At 35.6% G+C, this 16,716-nt stretch overlaps 5 long non-coding RNA genes across 7 annotated transcripts; 3 read left to right on the top strand and 2 right to left on the bottom strand.

Annotated features, from left to right (window-relative positions):
* Window positions 1–977: 977 nt before the first annotated feature.
* On the bottom strand, window positions 978–1,867 carry LOC125186389 (uncharacterized). Its single transcript, XR_007170425.2, has 2 exons — window positions 1,291–1,867; window positions 978–1,200 (listed from the first exon to the last, which is right to left on the bottom strand). It is a non-coding gene; the product is annotated as an uncharacterized LOC125186389 (long non-coding RNA).
* A 3,473-nt stretch (window positions 1,868–5,340) lies between these two features.
* On the top strand, window positions 5,341–6,357 carry LOC125187540 (uncharacterized). 3 transcript variants are annotated; one of them, XR_007170623.2, is made up of 2 exons: window positions 5,341–5,530; window positions 5,721–6,357. It is a non-coding gene; the product is annotated as an uncharacterized LOC125187540 (long non-coding RNA). The 3 variants fall into 3 exon arrangements; XR_016130538.1 differs by having other exon boundaries at window positions 5,775–6,357; XR_016130539.1 differs by having other exon boundaries at window positions 5,802–6,357.
* Window positions 6,358–6,859: 502 nt separating this feature from the next.
* Window positions 6,860–7,605, top strand: LOC148924318 (uncharacterized). The gene is made up of 2 exons (XR_016130540.1): window positions 6,860–7,246; window positions 7,389–7,605. It is a non-coding gene; the product is annotated as an uncharacterized LOC148924318 (long non-coding RNA).
* Window positions 7,606–9,084: 1,479 nt separating this feature from the next.
* Window positions 9,085–9,725, bottom strand: LOC125187400 (uncharacterized). Its single transcript, XR_007170608.1, has 2 exons — window positions 9,586–9,725; window positions 9,085–9,420 (listed from the first exon to the last, which is right to left on the bottom strand). It is a non-coding gene; the product is annotated as an uncharacterized LOC125187400 (long non-coding RNA).
* Window positions 9,726–9,774: 49 nt separating this feature from the next.
* Window positions 9,775–12,446, top strand: LOC148924319 (uncharacterized). The gene is made up of 2 exons (XR_016130416.1): window positions 9,775–9,913; window positions 12,196–12,446. It is a non-coding gene; the product is annotated as an uncharacterized LOC148924319 (long non-coding RNA).
* The last annotated feature ends 4,270 nt before the right edge of the window (window positions 12,447–16,716 follow it).

Below are 16,716 nucleotides of genomic sequence, written 5' to 3' on the forward strand. Positions count from 1 at the left end.
AATTAAAAATTACATTATTAAAATCCTAAAAAATTAAAATTACATAATTAAAATCCTAAAAAATAAAAATATGATGAATGCAGTTGATTTGAGTGAGATAGGAAGATGTAGATGATTTAGTATAAATGTGTGTATTTATAGATGATTTTGGGATTAAAAAAATCCAAAAAAACGTCCATAAACGGCTCTATTTTTTGGGAATCCAAATATATATATTTTTTATTTTTAGTATTATATTCGAATTATTTCTGAATTTTTTTTTAAAGAAAGAAAAATCAATTTTGCCAACGGCTAAGCCGTTGGCCAATCACATGGTGCCACGTAGGGCTGCTCAGCGGCACGGACGTGCTCTTATATAAGAGCAGCGCCGTGCCGCTGGCACGGACGGACGGAGTACATTGGCGGACGAGTTTGTCCTTGCCAGCGGCATGGACGGACAAACGGCGATGCTCTTACCGCTGATGTAATATCCCAACTTTTCGTATTCTTTTTAGTTGTTCTTGAAGGGACGTAAATTTTGCAAGCCGAATTAAATCTTTGTTTACTTTCAACGCTTAAATGAGTATTGAACGTAGTATAGATGATCAAGAGGAGTTTAAGATTTCGTTTAGTATTTGGAATAACGCGGGAGTATTAAATTTTAATGAAATCATCTTAAGTTACTAAGCTTTGGGCCTAAAAATATATAAGACATGTTGGGCGATAGAAATTGCAAATTTAATTACAATCTTTTAGTTTGAGCCCACTTAGGAACCCAATATCATCCTTCTTCTATACTGCCACTTGTTAGTTTTCTCTTCCTACAAAATGTTATTTCAACCTCCTCCTTCCACCTCCTACTTCTATTTCATGTATATTTTAATTCACCGATCAACATCCCATTAAATCTCCCAGCAAATATTCACCATTTATTCATGTCTCCTTTCCATTTCCTCTTCCAAATTCACAAATGAAATTCAAGCAAAGAAACAAGGGAATGAGCAGAGAATTTCCATGAGGGTTTATAAAGCTTTCCCCTGAAGTTTCAATTTACAGTAGGCAATCTTCCTCTCAACTTTTTATTTTATTTCTATATCATTACATGAAGCATAACTTGCATAAATCACAAAGAATAAATCATCAATTGTCTCCGAACCACCAAAGCTACTGAACTTGACAGCAATAATAGAATAACTTGTCAGCAAGCTTGAAGTACCATAACTGGAACATGATAATTTCCAAACCTTAGTTATATGTAAAAGAAACAAAAAGAGTAAGAGTAAGGACGTAGCTTCTGGTCAAGGGGCTGACCGACGGCAGCGCAAATCTGAGCCAGCAGCAACAAGCCGCGACAATGATAGCTCGGCAGTGAGTTTCCACGGAAGGCGACGGCGACGAGCTTGCTGGAAAAACGGGCGCTCACTGCGAGAGACGTCGGGACCCTGTGCAAAGGAGATGGACGTGGCGCTGTGAACGGCCGAGCAGCTGGAGGCGGGTCGGAGACTTTGCAAATCCAGAATCCGTAATCGGCGAGGTGGAATTGGCTGGAGACGGCACTGGGATGCCAAGCGTCGAGAATCACCGAGAGAGAGAAGAAGAGACTTGGTTCTCTCTGAATTTCACATCTGAGAGAGATGAAAAACAGAGGTGCGCCAATGAGGGGTCGCCAACGGCCTGATGGCGTCGGCTGGAGCACTCGTCGGCGGTGGTGGTTGAGAGAAAGAGGAAGAGAAGCAGATATTCGATTTCTGTGGTTTTCAAAGTGTGGGAGAAGGATAAGACGACATGTAAAATTTGATGAACTAATTTAATTATGTTGGACTCCCTTTGGCAAATTAAATAAGTAATTGAAGGGAAGTTGGACCATGTAATGTTTCGAGTGAAAACTTAGGCTGAAGAATTAAAATATATTTGTTGAGATGGAAAAACAAAAAGAGCGATTGGATTAATCAATTACTCCCTCCGTCCCCGAATACTTGACACGGTTTGACCCGACACGAGTTTGAAGAAATGTAATGGAAAGTGTGTTGAAAAAGTTGGTGGGATGTGGGTCCTACTTTTAAAGTATTAGTTTTATAATAAATGTAAGTAGAAATGAGTTAGTGGAATATGAGGTCCACTACCATAAATGAAAAAAGTGAACTATGTCAAGTATTCGGGGACAGACCAAAATGACAAACTGTGTCAAGTATTCGGGGACGGAGGGAGTACTTGTTGTTGGAGTTATTACTCAATTCCCGAACAAGTAAATAATTTGCAAATTGTTTCTTTTTCGAAATAAATTATTGAAATGGATAGAGCGCTTAATTAAAATCCATGATCTAACTAATTGCATCTTTAGCCATGAGTGTGATGGGGCCGAGGGTGTAGGATTTTGGGGACGTGCGACATCAAGCGGCTGCGTAAATTGAAAGAGAAAGTAAGTATTTAACACAACTCTCTGATTTAATTATTGTACAAGAATTTTAGAACGTACCCAAGAAAGAACAAAGAACAAAACCAAAACACATGCATTCTAAGCAGATGTTTTCATGTTGTCTGATTAAGTATATGTTATTGTTTTCAAAAGGATATATTGACAAGCAATTTATAATCGGAGTAAGGAAAGTCAAGTTAAGGAATTTAAACCCACAAGGTGAACTTTTCTATCCTACATACTATGTGGATAAAATGTCAAATATTTTAAGATGATATTTAGTTATGCAAAGGATGTTGTCTTGCCATAAATGATTTTTTTATGTGTATGGAGCCTATCTGTCTGGTTGTAACGTAAGAATCGAATTCGGGTCCTAGTGAGGGTGGTGTTTCTACTCGGATTAGTGTATACAGGTGACCGTGGAAGGCGGCCACCTTCCACGGCACAAAGATGATATAGTGGAGGTCGTTGGGAGGTGGCCACCTCCCTGGCTGGAGAAAGATGTAGGTGACCGTGGAATAGCACCATCTCCACGACACTTGGTGTTCAGATATGGCTAAAGTATAGAAAGAACTTAGACTGATCAGTCGAACTTTAGCTCACAAAGAATTTAGTAAGCTCGGGCCTTTTAAGAGAAAACCCTCGAGTGTTACTGTAATGGCATGACAATATTCTCATTTTATGTATGTATATTTCGGCAATGTATTCACTGAGTATTTTTATACTCCACCCTGCATATATTTCTAAATGTGCAGGTTGAGCAGTGACGGTGGAGAATGCTGAGCAGAGTTATGATTTTCTTTTTATTTGAAGTAGAGACTCTCGGAGGTGCATGTCTCCATATATGTGACTCTGTTCTTTCCGCTGTGTAGTAAAGTTCTACACAATATCGACTGTTCGTTTATACTCTGATAAATAATTATTGAATAGTAAGATTTCATTCCAATGCTAGTGATCAAGAGTTAATTTGAAGTTGGTTCCACATTATTTCTGAATGAGTATTGAGTCACTATATCCCCTTTTTGTCCCCTCTTCTAATCTCCCACCCCTAGTCACGGTTTCCCGGTTTTGATTTCCTTAGCAAAGTGCGGTCGTGACATAGTGGTATCAGAGCAGTTTCTTTAATGCTTTGAACCCCCAAGAGTCTCTTTCAGTTACCAGTCTAGACTTGTTCCACTAGACTATCTAATTAGTAAAAGAACTATCAGCATTCCCACTAATCCTGCTCAACGAGGGAAAAGGAAATTTGTCTTTTCTTTTAAAAGCGAAGTAGAGGTGTTCAAAAGGTTTGGAAAGAGAAAACTTTACGAACCGTCGGTCAAATGAACGGGTCTGGTATGAAAATATGAGATTTTAGCAAAAGAGATGATGAGTTTTATGAGGCACTTGTTTCAAGCGAATGAAATTAAAAAAATAAAAAATAATAAAAAAAAAGAAAGAGAGTTTTTGAGTTGCGAAAGAAAGGTATTTCCAGAAACTTTAGAAACTAGATACTCCTCTTCTATGTCCAAACAAAACTGAACAAAGTACGCGATCTAAAAGAAAGTTATACATGAGAAAAACATTTGAGTCAGGAATGAAAGACATTTTCATGAAAAGACAAGAACTAGACACCCCGCTTCTAGCGTGGGTAATGTAAAGGTTATTGTGTGTCTCTGTCATGTTTTTATTTCTAAACTCGTCGTAGTTTGACACACATAATTTCCCTTCAAATGTGATGGTGTTATTTGCTCTCCCCCTCGAACTTTTTTTTTTTACCTGTTCACAGTTTTGCTAGAACCTTCTCTAAGGTATCATACAGTCTTTGTGCAATTAATATACCACTTGTTTGAATCCGACCTTGAAATGATTTATGTTTGCAAATAATCACCACAATTTCTCTTCATCTTATGTTAATTTACGACTCAGCTTCGGTCCACATAAATTTGAACCCACCCTCATATTTTTGACACTCTTATTTGACTGCTATCTCCTTTGACTCATATGTGGTGAAAGCAATATTTTGACATTTTGAATTCTTACCACCAAATTTCATCTTGAAAGCTACTCAAATTATGGTTTTTAGATTAATCATTCGTCTTAGTCAATTTTAATCTTTAAAGGACGATATATTATTATAGACCACTCATAAACCATTTGTGTTCTTTCAAACATAATTGTTGATGGTTGCCTTTGCAATTAGCTCGATTCCTCTCATTCTGAGTTTGTTACCTCTGGTTGTCCATAACCTAAAGATATTATTGATGTGGTCTGTCATCATGATTTATAAATCAAAGATCGTCGCAACTCAGAACATTTTGCGTGTTTTCAAATCCCATTGCGATTAATCATTTCAGGCCCTACTATATTGAAGTTCCCTTGCGATGATACCTTGAAATCTTTAGCTTGACGACAATCACGGGAACACTTATTTGATTCAGTATACCTTGATCCTATGACTTACAAGCTATTTCCCTAATGAATTTCTCAAGCTCAAAGATTATAGCTAAGACCTTTGAAATAAACCGCTTAAAATTTCACAAATTTCGGGACGAAATTTTTGTTAAGGTGGGTAGAATGTAATATCCCAACTTTTCGTATTCTTTTTAGTTGTTCTTGAAGGGACGTAAATTTTCAAGCCGAATTAAATCTTTGTTTACTTTCAATGCTTAAATGAGTATTGAACGTAGTACAGATGATCTAGAGGAGTATAAGATTTCGTTTAGTATTTGGAATAACACGGAGTATTAAATTTTAATGAAATCATCTTAAGTTACTAAGCTTTGGGCCTAAAAATATATAAGCCATGTTTGGCCATAGAAATTGCAAATTTAATTACAATCTTTTAGTTAGAGCCCAATCTCATCCTTCTTCTATATTGCCACTTGTTAGTTTTCTCTTCCTACAAAATGTTACTTCAACCTCCTCCTTCCACCTCCTACTTCTTCCACCTCCTACTTCTATTTCATGTATATTTTAATTCACCGATCAACATCCCATTAAATCTCCTAGCAAATATTCACCATTTATACACGTCTCCCTTCCATTTCCTCTTCCAAATTCATAAATGAAATTCAAGCAAAGAAATGAGGGAATAAGCAGAGAATTTCCAAGAGGGTTTATAAAGCTTTCCCCTGAAGTTTCAACTTACGATAGGTAATCTTCCTCTCAACTTTTTATTTTATTTTCTATATCATTACATGAAGCATAACTTGCATAAATCACAAAGAATAAATCATCAATTGTCTCCGAACCACCAAAGCTACTGAACTTGACAGCAACAATAGCATAACTTGTCAGCAAGCTTGAAGTACCATAACTGGAACATGATAATTCCAAACCTTAGTTAAATGTAAAAGAAACAAAAAGAGCAAGAGTAAGTACGTAGCTTCTGGTCAAGGGGCTGACCGACGGCAGCGCAAATCAGAGCCAGCAGCAACAAGCCGCGACAATGATAGCTCAGCAGTGAGTTTCCACAGAAGGCGACGGCGACGAGCTTGCTGGAAAAACGGGCGCTCATTGCGAGAGACGCCGGGACCCTGTGCACAGGAGATGGACGTGGCGCTGTGAACGGCCGAGCAGCTGGAGGCGGGTCGGAGACTGTGCAAATCCAGAAACCGTAATCGGCGAGGTGGAATTGGCTGGAGACGGCACTGGGACGCCAAGCGTCGAGAATCACCGAGAGAGAGAAGAAGAGACTTGGTTCTCTCTGAATTTCACATCTGAGAGAGATGAGAAACAGAGGTGCGCCAATGAGGAGCCACCAACGGCCTGATGGCGTCGGCTGGAGCACTCGTCGGCGGTGGTGGTTGAGAGAAAGAGGAATAGAAGCAGATATTCGATTTTTGTGGTTTTCAAAGTGTGGGAGAAGGAGAAGACGCCATGTAAAAGTTGATGAACTAATTTAATTATGTTGGACTCCCTTTGGAAAATTAATAAAGTAATTGAATGGAACTTGGGCCACGTAATGTTTCGAGTGAAAACTTAGGCTGAAGGATTTAAATATTTGTGTTGAGATGGAAAAACAAAAAGTCTGATTGGATTAATCAATTACTTGTTGTTGAAGTTATTACTCAATTCCCGAACAAGTAAATAATTTGCGAATTATTTCTTTTTCGAAATAAATTATTGAAATGGATAGAGCGCTTAATTAAAATCCATGATCTAACTAATTGCATCTTTAGCCATGAGTGTAATGGGGCCGTGGGTGTAGGATTTTGGGGACGTGCGACATCAAGCGGCTGCGTAAATTGAAAGAGAAAGTAAGTATTTAACACAACTCTCTGATCTAATTATTGTACAAGAATTTTAGAACGTACCCAAGAAAGAACAAAGAACAAAACCAAAACACATGCATTCTAAGCAGATGTTTTCCTTTTGTCTGATTAAGTATATGTTATTGTTTTCAAAAGGATATATTGACAAGCAATTTATAATCGGAGTAAGGAAAGTCAAGTTAAGGAATTTAAACCCACAAGGTGAACTTTTCTATCCTACATACTATGTGGATAAAATGTCAAATATTTTAAGATGATATTTAGTTATGCAAAGGATGTTGTCTTGCCATAAATGATTTTTTTATGTGTATGGAGCCTATCTGTCTGGTTGTAACGTAAGAATCGAATTCGGGTCCTAGTGAGGGTGGTGTTTCTACTCGGATTAGTGTATACAGGTGACCATGGAAGGCGGCCACCTTCCACGGCACAAAGATGATATAGCGGAGGCCGTTGGGAGGTGGCCACCTCCCCGGCTGGAGAAAGATGTAGGTGACCGTGGAATAGCACCATCTCCACGACACTTGGTGTTCAGATATTGCTAATGTATAGAAAGAACTTAGACTGATCAGTCGAACTTTAGCTCACAAAGAATTTAGTAAGCTCGGGCCTTTTAAGAGAAAACCCTCGAGTGTTGCTGTAATGGCATGACAATATTCTCATTTTATGTATGTATATTTCGGCAATGTATTCACTGAGTATTTTTATACTCAACCCTGCATATATTTCTAAATGTGCAGGTTGAGCAGTGACGGTGGAGAATGCCGAGCAGATTTATGATTTTCTTTTTATTTTAAGTAGAGACTCTCAGATGTGCATGTCTCCATACATGTGACCATGTTCTTTCCGTTGTGTAGTAAAGTTCTACACAATATCGACTGTTCGTTTATACTCTGATAAATAATTATTGAATAGTAAGATTCCATTCCAATGCCAGTGATCAAGAGTTAATTTGAACTTGGTTCCACATTATTTCTGAATGAGCATTGAGTCACTATTTATCTCCCCTCTTCTTATCTCCCACCCCTAGTCACGGTTTCCCGGCTTTGCTATCCTCAGCAAAGTGCGGTCGTGACAGCTGCGGATGCTCTAAAAGTCTTATTCCACTTTTATCATAAATGGTAAGTAGGCCATACATTCCACCAACTTATTTGACTCCATTTTGCTATATATAAGTGAGACTCATATTCTACTAACTTATTCAAGTTACTTTTCTTTACATTTTTTAAAACACGTGCCATAACTAAATAAAACTCCTATTTTGGGACAAAGGGAGTAAAATAAGAGAGACGAAAAAATAGAGATAATTTTATTCATTTAAGAAAACATTTCATATTTAATATTCCCTCCGTTTTTTAAAAATGACAACTATTTCCATTTTGGGTCATTCCTTAAAAATAGAAACTTTAGAATTTTAGGACATGGCCCCACGATCCACTAACTCTACTTTCACTATTTTTTTCTCTTCATATCTCTTACTTTACTCATTTTTTTTTTTCTGTCTTACTTTACCAATTGTGCAAAAGACTCTTGCCGTTTCAAATATTCTATTTTTTCAATACGGAGGGAGTAGGACTATCTAAAAAGAAAAACATTTCATTTTTAATAAGACATAGTTGTAAGTTGTACTACTAATATAAAAACTTCCCAATATGTCTATATAATAATTATTGGAGCAATCGTAACTGAAATCAATATAAATAAATTAAAAGATTTTAATCGCTATTGAAATAAATACTTCCCCCATCCAATTAAAAATGAAACCCGTATTAAATAACTTTATCTCTATGCAAAATGACGAGAGAGAGTATTTATCCTTATACGAACCAACACTACGTAATAATGACCATTGTTATTGTTATTTGCATGGATAGAATTGCATTATAAGAAAAATAAGCAATATTTCATCTGTTGCATAAAAATATATATTATGATATAATATGAAAATTAAAATAAAATTGGTAAAATAAAGAGAATAAAATGATGGTAAAAGAATTAAAGTAATGTTAGTGGACAGTGAGACTCGCATTATTATTAATATTTAATAAGTTAATGATGGACCCTAGTGATATAAGTTGTAGTAAATAAATTAATGTAAATGAGTAATGAGTTAGGTATAACTTTCTGTAAATGAATATGCGACGGATGAAAATTAAAGTACACATATTTTTATAAGGACGGATGAAGTACTATAAAAATAATTGTTTCTCACCATATTCCATTCAGGCGGTGCATATTGTAACACCCCGAGTTTTCGTGCATAGATTTTTGGAGTATAAAAAAAATAAAAATTGGACGAAGAGATGATGAATCTATGTTAATTGATTTTTTTTATCATGAGTAAAGGAATTAAGTTATGTTTTTTGTTCTTATACCATATGGAATTGAAGTGTAAGGAATTTCAAGTTTATGAACTACAATGGTTGGAGGAAGAGAAAAGAGAATGCCAAGAATTTCATATAAATAGGTGTACAAGGGTTTATTGGAATTTATTCAAAAGAAGAAAGGTTGGAGGTATACCTTACAATATAGGAGAACTACCTTTCATGAAAAGGATTACATGGATTTTGGTGTTGGAACAAGTAGAGAAGATATATCTACTTTACAAAAGAAATTTTCCTAAGAGAGCTAAAGGGAGTAAAGAAACAAGTTCCATTAACTCCACAAATCTTTGAGGATCCTCTCCACACCTATCTCGATTCCACACCCCACTCCATGCCAAGAGAAATCAGCCTACAGCCTTCTAGGGACAGCAAGGAAGTTGTCCTCCAGCTGCCACATCAAGATAAAAAGTGTTAGAGTACATTCTTCAAAAAATAAAGTTAAGAGTGCAATTACTAGAACAAGTAAAAAGGAGTGACTAAGCTGCCAGCTCATACTTCTTAAATTTGGAATAGAAACAAAGAGAGAAAGACTAAAGGAGCTCATCTCCTTAACCTGAAGAGTGAAAAATCCTTTTCCACCACATGATCAATTAAGGAACTTGATCACCAAGTATAACATCTTCCAAGACTTTCACCAAGAAGGAAAGGAAGCCTTTATCAAGATTCAAAAAGAGAGTTTAGCAATAACCCAACGAAGAAATTTAAAAACCCAATGGCTTCCACAAGAAGCCAAGACTTGTGGCTATATATAGAGCCATATCACACAAGTTCCTTCACCCTCAAACCACCCCCAAAATTTGAGAAGGAGCAGCAAGAGGGAGAGAGTAGGATTCGGCATCAAGCTGCGGAGTTCCGGCAGTCAAGAGGAGCCGATAACTGAGGTAAATCCGTGCACCAATCTCCATCACTAGAATAACATTCATATAGATTTACATAGCAAGCTCTAGATGAGAACTTAGAACCTTAGATGCTCAAAATTTGGAAATAAGTAGCAAGGATTTTGGAACAAGGACCAAGCCATTAGCCTCAATAACTTAAGCAAATCACAAATGCTTTGAAGATGAAAATTCCAGTAAAGTGTTGAGAATTTGGACTCAAAGGATAGGCCCCTTCATCAAACTCAATTAGACTCCCAACACCTAGTATTAGCTACTGCCATTGAGAGGCCTAAGTAAAATAGCTAAGTTAGAAGACTTAGCTTAGGGGGAAGGTTGTCCAATGATAACGGGATTACGCCGGAAACCGAGGAGGGAGCTGCCTCACGCGAATCCGACAGACGGGGCAGCGACGCAGCAGCTCCGAAGGCAAGGAGCTCCCCAACACTTGTTCGGCGGCGGGCGCTGCGGTCTCCGGAGGAAGATTCCCGGCGGAGAAAAGAAAAAAAAAACAGAGAGGGAGACGGAGAGTGAAAGGCGACACCTTCTCTGTCGGCGACTTCGTTTGGAGAGAGAGCTCGACGGTGGCGAATCCGCCAGAGTTGGCGACGGAGAGCCGAGAGCTCCTCCGAGCTCGACGAAAGAAGAGAATGCGATAGAGAAGGAAGTAACCGCCGACGGGACTCCGAAATTTCAGTCGAGGAGGAGGCGATTTCGCCGGAGAAGAGGGAGAAGGGCGGCTGGAGACGTCGTTCCTTCCTTCAAGAGTTAAGGATTCTGAAATTGGATTTAATTTGGGAGAAAATGGATTGTGGAAGAGAGGGAGTTGACCGATGGAGGTGTATGTGGTCCTTGGTGGACTAATTATGTAGGGCCACTTAATTTGTTGGTTGGGCCTTAGTATTTTCTTTCAAAGTGAAATAAGATGGACTTAAAATAGCTATTAAGGAAAAATGGGCCGATTATTTTAGGGGCCGAGAATAAGTATGAATTTTGGACTAAAATTAATCCTATTAACCAAGTGGTTAATTCACAAAATTTGGAAGATGGAATAACCTTAGTCAATCGAGAAAGTTGGACTAGTCATCAATATTTTTTTTGCCAAGTCAAAATTTAAGGAGATGGGCCTAAAGAAAGTGTGGTGAGGAAAGTCAATTATTGGACCAAGAGATTGATTAGGTTTGGCCGAGAATCAATTAAGTTTGGATGAGAATAAATTATCATGACGGATGGACTTGTTTAATCGTGGTTGGAACTATAGTAGATACATGTTGATATGTTGAGACGGGAAATAGTCAAGGCCGAGAATTAAATTGTTGGAGTAGAATTAATTTAAGGACTTGAGTTGGATCTCAATCAATTAATTCCCGAATAAATTACTAAGTTTTCGAAGATGGAAAATATTGAAATTGGAGAAGCGAATGGGCGGCCTTAAGAAAATTCAAAGAAAGGATTTAGAGAGGGATTTTCCATGAATCCATACTGTAGTAAATAAATACCCAAGTGATTATCTTCGAGAAAATAGAGATTTCCCCGAAATTAGTGAAGTGAATAATCAAACCTTATGAAGTAGTGAAGCCCGAGGTAGGATTAGAAATCCTATAAGCCGAGACTAAGATATAGGTGCTATCCATTAGGATGCAAGCATTGTTTCTCATCAGAAATATTTCAAGTACTAATTAGCGTGCTACGCTATTTATATTCAAAGGATATTTTGCTCGAGGGCAAAGTGAGGCCAACACGAGAGTTTTTATTTGGAGATAAGCATATCAGGTGGGCTTTCCTTATCCAACACACTAGTGTGGACATAAATCAAATACTTGTGAAATTATGAAAAATCATCTTTTCTCAAAATGGAGCTATGATTCTTTTTAAAGTGTTGTCATGCCATAAATTGTTTGAGGCCTATCTGTTGGGGTTGTAGCCCGCGGGTTTTGGCGATGCCAACCCGAGTTTAACGAATTTGGTTCCCAATAGGACCGCAAATCCTGTTCGGAATAACGTGCACGCGAGCCATGAGCCATCAGCTGTTGGCCGGCGATGTGTCCGCTGAAGGTGGCCACCTTCACGGTACACGATTCTCAGATTTGGCGAGTGATTTGGAGAACTTAGATTGATCAATCGAACTTTTAGCCCACAAAAGAATTTAGTATGCTCGGGCCTTTTAAGAAAAACCCACGTGTGATACTGTGGATGGATGACAACTATATATTGTATGTTTTGTTTTCGGCATGTGTCCACTGAGTACTCCTGTACTCAGCCCTGCATGTATATTTATAAATGTGCAGATTTAAGCAAGGGGGCGGAGGCGTGCTGATCAGAGTCGATGCTACTTAAGAAAATAAGTGTGGATCTCTCGACGCTTCGTGTCTTCATACGCGAAGTCGTTTTCTGGACTTTTTCCGCTGCAGTTTGTTAAGAGAGAATAGTAAACTCTCAACATCGTAACTCTGATTCATTTTGATGAAATGCTATTGTCATTTAAATCCTTGTATTTGAATACTTGGATCTTATCTTATGATATTGTTTGACTTTTCAATGTGCAAGTTTCATTTCCATTTCTTCCTAATTCCTTTAAATCCTTTTATTAGTCGCGATTTACCCGCTTTCGCTATCCTTAGCAAAGTGCGGTCGTGACACATATGGAGAACGATGCCTATTTGGGAGAACGATGCATTACTTAATCTTACTGTACTTCAAATCTTACCGTTCATTCTGCTACGTTCCTTCGTTAAAGGATAATCACGTCAGCACGCATTTCATAATATATATCCCTTCCGTTTCTTTATAGTTGAGGCAAAACTTTTCGATACAAAGTTTAAGAAAGGAATGTTGAGTGTTAAATAAATAGATAAAAAAGTAAGAAAGAGAAAAAGGTGGAGATAATAAAGTAAAAAGTGAATAAAGTAGAGAGGATAAAGTAAAAGAGAGTAAAATAAGAAAGGAAAAAAAGTTACCATATTTATATGACTCAACTATGAGGGAACTTTCCGAAATTGAAAAATGACTCTACTATAAGAGAATGGAGGGAGTACTCCATTCGTTCCACTCTATGTTGAATGTCCCACTCTGAATGACACATTTCAAAAAATTAAAACATCTCTCTCTACTTTATTCTCTCAACTTAACTCACAAAACAATATTATACAAAATTCCGTGCCAAAATAGAAATATTTCACTTAAAATGGGACTGATAGAATGAATAAATCTGAAACTTATAAACTTGAAAATAATACTAATGAAATAGAACTTCAAATGTTAGAGTCGTCATTTATTTATAGCCTCATTTTAACTTATCTTGACTTCAAAAAAAAATTAGACTTTGTGAAGGAAATGATGAAAAAAAATAGCAAAATATAGACCTAATAATTTTATAGTAATTAAATATGAGTATAATAATTTAGTTAAATGTAGATCCATTTATAAAAGGAAAATAAATAAGATTTAAATTATAAAGATATAGTTAAAGACATTTTTCACGGTTGGATTTGGGGATGTCAATCGGATCGGTCTAGTGGGTTTCAGACCAACCCTATTCAGATTGCGTGTCAATCGGATGCGGACTAATCGGATTGTACTTTTTTTGAGTTATGAAAATTCAACCCTAACCCTAAAAGCTCGGGTTTCAAGCTAGCCTAATGAGTTTATCAGGTTGCTACCGATAATGTTAACATACGATCAATCCATAAATAATGATGAAAATTAATTATATTTATAAAATATAAAACATTTAACTATGATAAATTTGAGATATATGCTTATACTCAAACATAAACATGATCAAATACTAATATATGAGATTTGTGCAAAATGAAACATAAACATATTTCAAAAAATTTTAAAGCATGTTATAGAAATTTAAATACTATTTTTTAGCTAGTTTGTAGTTTTTAATTTATTTCTTTATTATTATATTAATAAAAATTAACATATAATTTATATATTAATATAAAATTAAAAGTTTTTTTAGTCATCTATATTTTAAAAATAATCAATGAATTGTCGATTTATGGGTCAAACAAATACAGAACAATAGAAATTTATCCTATTTTTAGGCCAGCACATCGTGTTTCAGATCTAATCCTAACAAATTGGGGGTTAATTAGGTACGGGCTATCAGGTTGCAATTTTATGAAGCTAAAAATTTCCACCCTTAATCCTATAAGCTTCACAAGCTATTTGACCAACCCATAAAAATTCATTGAAATGATAGACTAATTAAAGGAATAGTATGGAATTCGAATGCGTGAGGATATGTAAAGACAGCTGAAATGGTGTAACAAAAAAATTTAAAAAAACAAATTGTAACATAGTTAGAGTGAACATGCGAACACAATGCACTTTTTCAACATAGAGTAATTTTACCTATTTCATTAATCCCGATTCCTCTGTAAGTCTTATCTCAAATTTCAAATACGTTTTAAAGAGGACATTTAATTAAAAGTTGTAAATTCTAGTTGCTATTTCCATCATATTAGAGTCATTTTTCTAATACGTTTCAGAATAATGGAGTCATTTTTTTTAATAAAAATCAACACATTTATTCTCCTCATTTTACTCTCTCTTACTTTATTTTCTTTTCATATTTCTACTTTTTCATTTACTACTTTATTCTTCATTTACTTAACTCACTTAACACAATTTTTCTTAAATTGTATGCCAAAAATAAACGACTCAACTACCACTGAACAAAGAGAATACTTGCTATTTTACATACATAAGTATTAAAATTTATTACTAACAAATCATTATTTTATCTAATTTTATAATTAATCAATATTTAGTTCTAATAGATTAATATATAAATCATATTTTGACAAATAAAATTATTTAATTCAATACTCTCTCTATCCACCAATACAAGAGCATAACCGGACACGAGTTTTAAGAAATATGGTAGAAAATGAGTTGAAAAGGTTGGTGGAAGATGGGTCTTACTTTTATATACACCTCAGTTTTATAATGAAATGTGAGTGAGATAAAGTTACAGGAATGTGAAGTCTATTACCAAAAATAGTAAAAAAAATAAACGAAAAAAGTTTACTAGTGGACGAAGAGAGTATAATACGATGTTATTTCACTGACTAAAGATGACGTCATTTCTGCTGATGTCCGATAGAGCCATGTAAATAAATCATCAAACTACATTAGCATTAAAATTTTGATTGACTGCAAAATCAGAAAAATCAATAATTTAGTTGCAATATCAAAATACTCCCTTGGTCCGCCATTAGGAGTCTCATTCATGGGTGACACGAGTTTTAAGAAATGTTAAAAAAGTGGGTGGAAAAAAGTTAGTGGAATAGGGGTCCCACTTGTATATATTAGTTTTAAATAAAATGTGAGTGGAATAAGTTAGTGGAAGGTGGATGGGACCCTATTATCATTTATGGTAAAAGTAAACCGGGACTCTTATTCGTGGACGGACTAAAATGGAAAAACGAGACTCTTATTCATGGACGGAGGGAGTAAAAACTAACGGTTTGATCAATTATAAGAAAGCTGACACTATAAAATCATAACTTAATTGAAAAATTAGGAATTTTTGGACAAATTATCTAAAAATGTTGGACAAATTATCCTTTAGAAAGGACTTTCGAAGTACTCCCTCCGTCCCATTGAAGATGACCCACTTTCCTTTTTGGTTTGTCCCAACCAAGATGACTCATTACTTAAAATGGAAACACTTTTATTTCTACTTTATTCCCTCTTTCTTACTCTACTCTCTCCTCTTAACACACAAAAGTTAACTGCATAAAATTCCGTGCCGCCCAAGGAAGGGGTCATCGTCCTTGAGACTGAGGGAGTATGTCATAAATTAAGAGATCTTCTGACATCCACGATGGGTCTGCGTTTCAGTTGTCCTCATTTAACAATGTGATACATCAAGGGTTGAGTTTGGAAATTTTGCTCTCATTAATTTATTTTTGTGTTCTAGAAAAGAATATAAGCAATGCACAAAAAGTTCTATGTAGAGTTTGATAATGAGGGTGTAAACAAGATAAAATTGATAAATTAACTAGCCAAAATAATGTTACTGTACTTATGTTTTTCACTATCTTAACTAGGCGAAGCATAGTTAGGCTACCAAACGATAGAATTTCATTAATCTTATTAAATTCAGTAACAATGGAGATAATTGTAGTATATTGTATTGTTATCTATCATAAAAAATTTATTTAATTTTTTTATATTATTTAACAAATTATAATATATATAGTATTTTTTAATAAAATCCATGTGAAAATTCTTTTCTTGATATAACTTGCAAAGTAAACAGTAGGGTTATCAATTAGGTCAACCAAATGAATTTCGGACCAACCCTACTTGGGCTGCAGGTTCGAGTGAATATTCAATCATAACCCTAAATATCCGGGCTGCTGCCGATAAAATTAACATATGATCAATCAATACATAATAATGAAAACTAATCTTATTATATGATGTAAAACATTTAATTATGATAATTTTGAAATATTCATTTAAACTAAAGCGTAATTAAATGCTAATTTAAAATTTGTATGCATAAAATAAAAATTAAACATATTTTGATAAATTTAGAGTATATTTTAAAAATCAGAATATTTCTATGCCCTCATTGTCCCACAATAGGAGTGATGCACTTTTTATTAGCACTAAAAATAACTGCAAGTATACATGGTAGATCTATTATAGCTAAAGGTCAGTACCGGGTTGTCGAACACGGGGAATAAGATCATCGACTGACTACCTTCTACTAAGCATCTTTTACTATTTGGAGAACCAGAGAGTTTTTGAAAATTTTTGAAAACAATTAAACTGGAAGCAGT

The sequence above is a fragment of the Salvia hispanica genome, chromosome 5 (genome assembly GCF_029641045.1).
Source record: "Salvia hispanica isolate PSC_SH4W2 chromosome 5, Shi_PSC_v1, whole genome shotgun sequence".
NCBI classification, from domain to species: domain Eukaryota; kingdom Viridiplantae; phylum Streptophyta; class Magnoliopsida; order Lamiales; family Lamiaceae; genus Salvia; species Salvia hispanica.